Source organism: Halyomorpha halys, unplaced genomic scaffold (genome assembly GCF_000696795.3).
Source record: "Halyomorpha halys isolate HHAL.00 unplaced genomic scaffold, Hhal_1.1 Scaffold151.1, whole genome shotgun sequence".
Lineage (NCBI taxonomy): Eukaryota > Metazoa > Arthropoda > Insecta > Hemiptera > Pentatomidae > Halyomorpha > Halyomorpha halys.
Window position 1 is genome coordinate 989179 of NW_027116659.1, and position 11598 is coordinate 1000776.

The window sequence follows — 11598 nt, forward strand, 5'->3', positions numbered from 1 at the left end:
GTACAAAAAAATAAAATAAAAAACTCTTTATAAATATTTAATTTTTCTTTTAAATGTTTGCCACTTTTCAAATATTAAATAAATTAATAATCTTGACTAGCATGCCATTTATAATCTGAAGTTGTTCAAAATATAATTTGAAGGGCCTCTTCCTTCTACTCGATTCAATTATGAAAAAGGACATTCTGATTTTGACATTCATTTGTCAATCCTTAAGTTTTTCGTTGGTCGTGGGATGTTACTAACGAAATGCAAAATTTTTTTGATTTTTTTTTGAGGTATGTATAAAAGATAAAAAAACAATAACTAGTCTTAAATGGCAACAGGGCAAACTCCCATTAAGTGCGCACTAATTACTCTCATAGCCTCTATGCCCTTATCCGTATCAAGCCCTACTGTATGCAAATTACATTGCTCTTCTTTTTAACTTTGCAGTACTGTGAATTCTTTTTTTAAAACTAGTTCTTTCAAATAACAAAAGAGTTCCTGTCATCGGCCCGTCTCATGATTTATGATATAGGCCTTGTAATAGTTTTAAAAATAACTTCGATGAAGTTATTACAGAAAAATTAAAATGTATTATTATATTCTTTATATATATTAAATATTTTTTAAGGAAATACCATGTAGTAGCGGTTGTGGCTAGTGACGGTGACTTTCTAATGAATTAATGTTTTTTTTGGGGGGTCCTCAGTATGAAATTTAGAATATAATTTAAAGATTTGTAAATTTTTTATTACTAACAATAAATACTCTCAAAAAGAAGACCAAATGCTTTGGCACAGCGAAAATCAGTTCGAAATATTTCAAAAATAGTAGAAGCTAAGGGGAACGAAAATACATAATAGTACATCCTATGTACAATAAATACATGTCTTTATTGGTACAGTCTTAATTTATTCATATGGATTTTCTATCGCTCTAATTATATTTATACATTTCTTTGTATCATCATTGATTTGACATTTCTACTAGCCTATCTAATAATATTTATAATTTTTTATATGATAATTTGTGTATTAATATTTTTTATTATTATTGTATGTTTCAAATTCATGTTATAAACCTGGTCCTCGGTTGTTACTACTAAATTATTGAACAAAAATAATATGTTTATTTTCCTTTTGGTGCGATTTCATCTGGCTATTTGGAGAGGGGTCGTAATTAGAATTTAATATGACATTCAGACATCACCCTATCTGATACAGGACTTGCTTTGTTTCAATAGTGGTACTTTTTATTTTTTTTTTTTTTAAGATTGTGGTTAATTTGTGACAACCTTTGTAGCATAAGCATTGTTTGTAAGAGGACTCCAGTAATGAAAGTGCCCTATCTAAGGTATTATGTTCGAAATACGTCCATTTCAAAATAAAATCTTGTTTTAAACTGATGTTGTACTATCAGAGGAAAGTAGCGATTTCCTGACTTCGAAGTTAGAATTACTGAATACTCTTTAGTGTAATCGGACCTAGACATGGTTTGAGCATGGGGCACCATCAAACTGTACAGTTAAATTTGGGGGCAGGACTGAATAGTTTTGTCAGTAGGTCACCGACATTCAGAAGTACTTCAGTTGAGTGATCCACACTTGCTGAAATCATACAGTCGATGTGTTCCACTGTGAAATGCTCAAGTTAGCCCCCGGATTGGGAGGTATCGGCTCTCGAAAGCATGAGGGAGTGCTCCTGGTAAGTAGGTAGTGAGATATATTTGAGCCAATTATGTCGATACCTGGTGTTGAGGATAAGCCTAGCCACGCTACTGCCACGCTTACTTAGCTGCTCGATGGACCATGCCTTTCAAAGGAGCCGACTATGTCACCTGCTGACCACAGCCGCTTCTAGGCCTACTTCTAAAAGAACTGAGTAGGCCCTTTATGATCTAGGTAGCAGACTGGCGGATCGGTTTCACACGTTATGCCTCGACATCCGCTGTAAATATCTGTTGCACAATAGTCAATGTTGAACTTCACAACCCCCTGGAATTTTGTAAAACTGGTATGACAACTTAGTACTGTCAACTGGAGTTATAAAGCGTTATATAAAGATTGTAATTAGACATGTCACTTGTTTCCTTTGTCAAGTGTCCAAATTATTTATATTAAATGCAATATTGTGGTTAACGCTGTGCTTCAACCGACATTTAGATTTACAATAAAAGTACATCAAAGATGTTTCACTTGATCACCTTGCATTTCTCAAATTCGGTGAAGTATTTCAGTTCTATAAAGTGCAGATAAAATTATGTGTCCGATATTGATCAATTCCATGATCATCAAAGATTCTTAAAATTATGTTGTTTTTTTTTTGTACACCTTTCCTTGTTCTTTCTGACATACGAGTATAAGGGTAATAACTATCTAATTATGAATTTTTCTTCAGTGGTGGAAACCGTTTTGTATGTTATGCCCATACTACATAGAGAAAGAATAAAAATATGGTTTTTGCTTGAGTATCGAATTGTTTAAAAGTTACTCTGTTTTATATAGTTAAAAATATGTGCACTTAATTTTAACATATATTTAATTTTTAAATGTTTCTGTTCAGATTGAAAGTATTACAGCCCAATGCCTTGTATAGGATACATTTCAAAATTACCGTCATTTGTATAGGAACTATGTTTATTTGATGCAGTGAATTGTATTTGATAGTAAATGTTCATATAAGATTTTTATTTTTTAGGCGTCCTTACGTGATTAATTTCAGCTCTTTCTTCCTGTTCCAGTTCGAATATAGTAGTGTTCAATAAACAAAAAAAAATTATTTAAAATAATTTATTGATATAAAATATTAGACATAAAAGTATGACAATAAATTAAATCGACACATTAAAAAAAAAGTATAGTAGAATTGAAGGAAAAAAGTAAATTTCATAAGATTAATAAAGCTTCATTAAAATTCTTAAAATAATTTCTAATAATATTTGGATAGTTAAATTTTTTTTTTTAAACAAATAACTTAAAATTTCGTATATTATATATAGTAATAAAATTACGATTAAAAAAAAATTTATCCTCCGGGCCGGATTTGAACCAGCGACCTATGGATACCTGTCTGTTACTTTTACCAACTACAGTCCACCGCTCTACCAACTGAGCTACCAGAGGTGTGTGAGTCATTACTGATTAATATTAATTAAGTTATTAATAAATTAAATTTTTTTATGTATAATAATTCAGTATATGTTTTAATATTATTTTTATATTTATCGCTTTTAAAATTGTAATGATAAATACATTATATACCTGAATAATTAACGATCCTGTTTTATTTAAATAAAATTTATAACTAAGCAATATAATTGATTGTTCTTATATACGATAGTTTTGTATGTGTTCTAATATTATTTTAATATTTATCGCCACTAAAGTAATATTAATAAATACAATATATGACTAAATAAATAATATTTTATAATATAATTTAAAATTTTAACTAGGAACTATAATTAGTTATTTTTATGTATGGTAATTTGGTATATGTTTTTATATTTATCACAACTAAGGTAATATTATTTAATTATTTATTATTCGATTATTAATTATTAAACAATTGTTAAATATAAAAAATAATTTCAAATAAGAAGCCAAAAGTTTCGTATAAAACTTTTGCAATGAATGTTCTTTCTTTTTTGTTTGTTGTCAGTCTGGGCCTGGAGGAAATTTTTTGCTTTCATGAAATTTTTAATAACTATTAGTTAATAATTAATTATGTAACAACGATTTTTTTTAAAAGTCTTATTCTATTAAATTTATTTTGCTTCCTTCTATTTGTTTTGTAACCTTATTCAAATGAGTATTTATAAATAATCTTTTCACTTTATTTTCTTTTTAATGAGCAATGAACAATGCGCTCTGTGTTAACGTCTGGTAACTTTTTCGAATCAGGAATTAATGTATGATAGCAAAATTATTAGTGGGTCAAATGAAATCGAATGATTTAAACTCATTATTTTGAAGGCTTACTTTATAGTCGCGCTAAGTACATGAACTAACTTTACGAAAAATAAATTGAAAGGTTCTCTGTTTTAGGTAATTATTGGAAAAGCTGTGATTTTCTGTGTGAACAGAGATTCAGTATTGTACTTTTCGTAAAGTTAGTCTCCATGTACTTAGCACTACTGTGAAGTAACCCTCCGATATAGCATAACATAATAATTAAAGTTAATGCATATTTGAGTATTTAACGAACTTAAAAAAAAAAAAATAAAGTTATAAAATATAAAACAAAAATCCTAAAATATTTGGGGTATCTCAATAATGCCAAATGAACTTTACATTTTCGTTAGTCCAAAATTTATCTCTGTTTTAAAGACCAAAATGTTTTTCTTTTTTTTGGGGGGGAGGGGGAGGGGGTTAAAGAATTAAATTTTTTAATAATATAAAACCTTTATTAATTCATAATTTTACTACTAAAATTCAGTGTGTGATCCCGCGCGTGGTTGTGATTTTTATTTTGATATTTTCATAAAATATTTTTAAATAACTGTATCAAAATTCACTATATTAATTATGTTTTCTATTTCCTGATTGTTTTTAATGAAATGTATATTTTTTTATTCTTGGTTAGATTTCTATACCGTGTGAGCGGGTAACTATATATCGAGTGAGGAATAACATAAATTTATTTTTATATGGTGCATCTTCTAACGAAATCTAAGCTTAATTTATTATAAAAATGGATGACCGGCCTTTAATTGAAGTAAAATAAATAAGGATTTTGTTAATAGATTTTTCTATGAATGTATCAAAACTACGTTCATTGGAGTAAGCTGTTAAGTCAAGAAATCATCTCGGTTTGTTAAGCGTTATGATTGCTGCTTACTGCACTCGAATGAGTCAGAGAATTGTGTGAAGGCTGTAACAATTAACAGTTAATGTTATTTTCTTTCCATTGAAATTGCTTCATAAAATGTAGGTGTAAACACATACAGCTACGCGTTAAAGATGGATTCTTTATCGTTATGTTAATGTGACACTTTGTAGGAAGATAGATTCATTCTGTGGGGAGCATTGTTCACAAATCATTTTCTTTAAGATTTCACTAAGGTTTGGAAATAGTAGCAAAATCGTTGAATGTGTAAGCTTCCGTATTAAACTTATATCTTTTTTTAAAAATATATTTATTAAAATTTATAACGGTATAACAAAAAATACAATAAGTAAATGAGATAAATGTTTCAGAACACGTAATAATCTTGGAAAGGAACCACCCAATGGTGGTAATTCAATAGTTCCTTTAAACAAGAAGATCCCGTGGCCATCTCATTTTCAGGAGGACTAACATGGGTAAGGATTTTGGAAATGAAAGAACACATATGTATTGTATTTTGGACCAAATCTGCTACGAATGGGATGTTCAGGTGTTTATGGAGGAGTTCATTTTTGATGTTATAAGGAGCATCAAGGATATAACGTATTGTAAGGATTGGATACGGGATGAATTCGATGGTTTGGTGGAGCCCCAAAGCTCAATTCCGTATATCCAAATATGTCTGATTATCATTGTGTATAAGAGTTTTTGTATTTAATGGGAAATTTAGAGCGTTTGTCAAGTAAGTGTTATTGTATCGAAATCTACGAGCAGTTTCTTGTCGTTTCAGTCTAGTATAGGGATTCCAAGTAAGTCTCTTGTCAAGATGGAATCTTAAGTAGCGAACATGTTCAACAGGCATTGGAGGAATATTAAAAAAAGATACTGTAGGGTCGAAGAGTTGAGGTTTACGATGGGGAGTAAAAGTGATCTGATAGGATTTGTTAGGATTTTTATTCTCTAGCTTTAATATCAAATATATTAACTACTTATAGTATCAAAGTATAAAAATAAATTAAACAGGTGAATAAATAAATTTTACTCAAAATATGAATTTAAAGAAATCTTAGTCTATACAATCCAACAGCAATATATGTTTTTTTAAATAATGTATCTTGTGCATGACATTGATTAATACAATGTAGATGTAAAACCATCAAGAAAAATACTTAGTGTAAAAAAACAGCTTGGTAACGGAAAAAAATAATTAAAAACTTGTAGCAAATAATTCTGGGAGAAGCGTATAATAAAATATATTATTTTAATAAAGTGATTGAGGTGAACCGGAAAAAGTTTGAAACAGCAAACACCGAAACGTTTGCAATGTTTCTTGTTCTTACTATGTTCTTCAAATTAATGGTAAATCATCCATATGTATAATGTTGAAGAAAATATGTGGTTCAAAAGATTTTTTCTTCAATCATTTTAATTAATAGTTAGTAATATCAAATATTTTAGTTACTTTTTTTAATTGAACTATCGTGGTAAATATGAATAATCTGCAATTATTTTATATGAAAGATTAGTTGAATACTTTTTTTTTATAATTATTGATCCGTGTAATTTTATTATAGAAACAGTCGTCCGTTTGGATTAAATATAATTAGTTCGAACTTCTGATTCATTGTTCTGTCATACTTGATTTATGCAATATTTTCTAAAAAAAAAATTACTTAATTAGTATATTTTGTTGATTTGGAATCAAATTGATTTTAAAAAAATGGAAAAACAGATGAAGGTGTCTAAAATACATATATCTAAAAAAGAATAAAATGATATAAGTAAATACCTTTTCAGAGGTTACAGCACTTTTTTAATTGATATTGTCTGAAGCATCCTAGGCATTACTACAGCATCTCCTGTGACTACCACCTACATCTTAACTAATTTATCAATCCATCCATAGTAGACATCTAGTGAAGGAATTGCAGAAATAAAAGACGTCATTAAATCTAAATCTAAAATTGTCCAACAATTTCGAACGGATTTCCCAACTATACCTATTTTAATATGAGGAGTTGGTCTGGGTGTGATTAGTAATGATAAACAATAAACACTTCATTATACACATTTTAATTTTTCCATCTAAGCATAAAAGTTTTTATGCCTATTAATGATAAGAATTACTCACCACAAGCGAATATTGACTTTACAGGAATTATTTTATTTTCTATTCACACTGGATATTGAAAAATCCTATTTTTCTTTTATCTTCAAAATTTTATTATTTTAAATTTTAGTACCTCTTTTAGTTTCTACTACGATTTTTCTACTTTAAAGCAGGTATCATATATTCCATTTACTATAATTTTTTTTTTATTTTTAAGTTGATGTGGAAGGGACTTACTTCCGCACCTCCCCGAACGACGTCCCGAAATTTGGTCGAAACCCATATACACAACTTTTGAAGTATGGCTTCTTCGTATATCTATATCATACGGTATTGGAATAAGCAATTCAATTGCAATCAATTGCATCGGCCTTTTAGGGGGTTTATTAATTAATAAAATTTAAACTGAGTGGAAGCAGAACCAAATTTTCCGATCCGTCAGGGTTAGACTAGTTGATGTGCTCAAAAACAGATCCAAAAAGCTCATTACCTGGGATAGCTTGTCTCAGCTCTCCTCCATTCGTCTGACATAACTTTTTTGTTTTATCCTATCTCAGATAGCTTTCTTAAGTATTAATTAAGTCCTAATCTCTATTTGTTTAACGTATGAATCTGATCTAATTTTGCCGGTTTTTTGTTGGAATTGAAATAATTTTATGCCTATGGAATTATGGAATGGTATTTTTCTAATTCTTTATATGTCTATGTCGAAAATCAGGCAAACTGGTTAATAAGGTTAAAAAAATAAAAGCCAACACAGATAATCTGCAATTGATTTCCGACAGGTTCTAACGAACTTTTTACACCAGTGCTCGCAGCGAAAAATTCATATGTAATCGAGATAATTTCTCTGTTTATTCTAATTTTCTTTTTTTTTTCTCTCTTTAATTCTGTCTTAAGTCACCTTATCTTACATACGTTATTCACTTCTGCTTATTACGTCTTATTGTTTGCAGTGTTACTAACTCCCGTTTGACTTACACAACTTTAGATATCGCTTCTTTATTTTGTTAATTTCAATTATATATTTTCATTATTCTTATTTTTTACGGGTATTTTGTAACTTTCTTATTACTTATCTTAATTTCGATTTCTCCATTAATTCTTTTTTCTTATTTTAATATAATATTTGTTATCTTTGTTATATTTGATCTCCTTTTAGTATCGTTTGTTATCTTCCTTATTTCTAGTTGTTTTATTTCTTTATTTTTCCACGATATTATGGTTCTATTTTTGCTTGCAGCCCTGATGAAATCCTGAGATATAGGCCAAAACATCAGTACTAATAAAATAAGTTCGATCATATTTTTTCCTAGTCCAAAAGCCTGTTTCTATTTATAAATTTCTGTTATGGAGATGTATGTCAGTAAGATACAGGCTGCTAGGAGAGAACAATATGACGAATGATATAGTGGCAATAGAGACAGAGAGACGAATATAAATCTCTACTAAGTAGACGTTGGGACAGACTAGGGTGTGGATGGGGTAGCGTGGGCTGTGGCTGTACAGTACCAAATTGTGGCCCCCAGAGGAGGAGGGTTCACTGCCTCTGTAATCAGTCATCCTGACAATGGTACCGGTGACCCTTTCCGGAAGGGCTTCCTCTGTAATTAGTCGATGGCCATTGTCCTTTGGCTCTAGAACAATACCGCGTGTGGGAGTCGTGAGTCAGTCCAGCTTCTTCTTCTGGTCTCCTTCCTGTCGGTGCAGCTCTGTCGGGTTTATCTTCCGCCAGGCCCTTTGGTCACTGGACTACACAAGTAAAAGGTGAACAATCCGATATAGGTGACAATAGGACAATCCGACTACTACCGAGTTCGTACTACAATATTTTAGTAAATGTAGTTTTTAAAAACTCTTATTTTTAAAATAACACTGTCACATCAGAAATCCGCTTCCTTTTTTCAGAATGAAAGTGGACGTTTAGAAGATTGGAGTTTCTTTATTGTAGGAGCAGCACTCAAAACAATGAATGAAATTTAGCGAACAAACACATATAGACGGAACCAAATGCTTCAATTCTCTTAAAGTATTAATGAAACCATTATATACAGCATTAAAACAACTTCTGGGAAAATGAATACCCTTACAACTTCAAAACTTCATACACCTTTTATTTATGCACTCATTGGATGATATTTCGGACTACATATTGTCAATTCCCAAATCATACATGAAATGTTTAAATATTCGTACATCATTTTGCTAAATTGGAAGGTTTATTTTAAAAGTGCATCAGTGTAATTAAAACACATTATTATTTATATATTTGAAATATTAATGTATACTTTAAATAAACATAATGATGTAACATTGAAATTCACATGGCTAAGATTATAATATAATAGAGTGAAAACCAAAAATAAAAACATAAAATATTTATAATTCAATGTTATATTATTCAGTAATTTAGAAAAATGAACTATATAAACTTTTAAAGATTGATGAATATTCAGTGTATTATTTTAGTTGTTGATTTGAATATGGATAAACAAGTTATAAGCTTGTGCTTTCCCAGGAGTTGATATATTGAAGAATATATAACCCTTAGCAAATAATGTATACTATTATCTTGAATTATATTCACTGTAATAGTGCACTTTATTATAGTCTGAATTATAGCAAAATATTTAGTCCTTTATTTAGTATTTTTAGTTCGGTTTTAAAGTGAAAACAAATGTCTAGTGTTCTTTATAAGAAATTTCAACCAGTATAACTAACACAATATACTAATATTTCTCCATGCCATGGATAAAAAACAGTTTTTTGTATAAAAAAACAAAAATAGAAATAAAGAGAAAAATAAAAAGAGTTTGTACATTTTAAATTTTTTTTTATGTTACGTTGTCTGTCAAATATTAAAATTTAAGTAACAGAAATTGTTACTATAATAATAATATATTACAAAACTATAATAATTGTTGGATGTGGGGTGTAAATTTATAGTTAGGTTGACTTGACCAGGTTGGCCGAAACGTTGGACATTTGAAATATTAATAAAGAATATCGAGGCTTAATTCGATATATTTAAGAGAGGTTTTTTTTTATTATTGTTTTTTATTTTTTTTTTATTTTAGTATGTATGAGATCATTCATCACTATTACCTATTGCCCACAACTGTGTGGCAGATTGTAATGTCTAACAATAAATAAATCTAATATTGAAAAAAAAAAATTCGATATAATTTATTTTATTGACTTAGTACTTCAAATTAATATTGGTTTAAGAGTTTAATTTGAAATTGACTATATGTATTATTAGTGTTTTCAAAAAATGTCTCATTTTAAAAAATTTCTTTTTAAAAATATTTTCAAAATCAAAATTATTAGTTCAAAAAACGTGTACTATTACTGTTTTCTTCGGGTCCTTTCCCATACCTTTATGTAATTATTATGTCGTTACTCTCTTTCGCTAATATATTGTGTAGTCTTCCAATAACATAAATGGCAAAGTAATTACTGATTGATATCTTCGTTTATTAAAATATCGTTATTAATTTATTAATTATTAACGATATTAATCGTTATTATATTTATTAAAATACGTTTATTAAAATAAAATATATATTGTTTCTGAGGTTTAATGCTATAGAATTATTCATTTAATACTGGACCAAAAAGTTTCGTTTGCTAGGTAACATTGGATTAGTTAACATTTAATTTTATCCCGGCTGTGGGTAGGGACCCATAACAGGACGGCTGGGATATGCAGAGCTGATTTGTTTCGGTTAATTAGCCATGTCTACTTATGAATAAATAATTGGAACGGGCGTGAGCCTCATTATAAAAGATAAACACTTCTTTTGTCTCTTTGGAGGTCATCCAATTTATAATCCCATCTCTTTTCACTGTCTTATTTTTTTTTCTTACACCTTTATCAAGTTCAATGGCATTTCGAATTAAATTGTTAACTATTGCGATATACTTTACATATATCTGTATAATCTTGAACATATGAGAATATCAACTTAGTTTATCTCATTGAGAGATAGATTCAGGTACGAATTGAATAAAGAGTATTTAAAATTTAGCTAATGGATTGATCTGTAGAAAGTTGGCAGTATAAAAAGGTACAAAGTATCAAAAAAACTTTTTATTAATACCAAACGTTTCGCCCCATTTAGCTATGCTAAATAAAGTTAAAAATATTGTAAAGTGTAATATAAAAATGCTACGAAGTAAAAAAAAAAAAAGGATTGAAATAAACGAAAAGAATTTAAAACAAAACAATATAACAATTATAATAATTACAGCCATAATTGAAAATGTTGCTCTGGAATAACAATTTGTGAAGTAATCATTCATGAAAGTGGTAATAAATATGATAAAATTAAAGGATGAATAGACTAAGAAAATAATTGAGATGTAATTATTCATCTCAATTATTTTTGAAAAAATAAAGACGTGGAGTTTAATTTATTTAATTGTGCCACTAATAAATTTTAGTTGTATATAAGAGATACAAATCTATTTTTGCTATATTTCAACAATTAACCTTAAACTATTTTATCTTTTTTAAAAAACTAAAACTAAGCAAGAATTTTTGTAACGAGCAATTTTGTTGTTGTTGTTGATTGTTGCTTAAAGGCGTAAAACCCTCTGGTCATCAACGCCTATGGGATGATAAAAGTAAAAAAAAAATAATAAAATAAATAAATAAATAAAAAATAGAAAAAT

General features: G+C 28.7%; 1 non-coding gene across 1 annotated transcript; it reads right to left on the bottom strand.

Moving 5' to 3' along the window:
* Positions 1 to 3011: 3011 nt before the first annotated feature.
* On the bottom strand, positions 3012 to 3106 carry TRNAY-GUA (transfer RNA tyrosine (anticodon GUA)). Its single transcript has 2 exons — positions 3070 to 3106; positions 3012 to 3047 (listed from the first exon to the last, which is right to left on the bottom strand). It is a non-coding gene; the product is annotated as a tRNA-Tyr (tRNA).
* Between the last annotated feature and the right edge of the window lie 8492 nt (positions 3107 to 11598).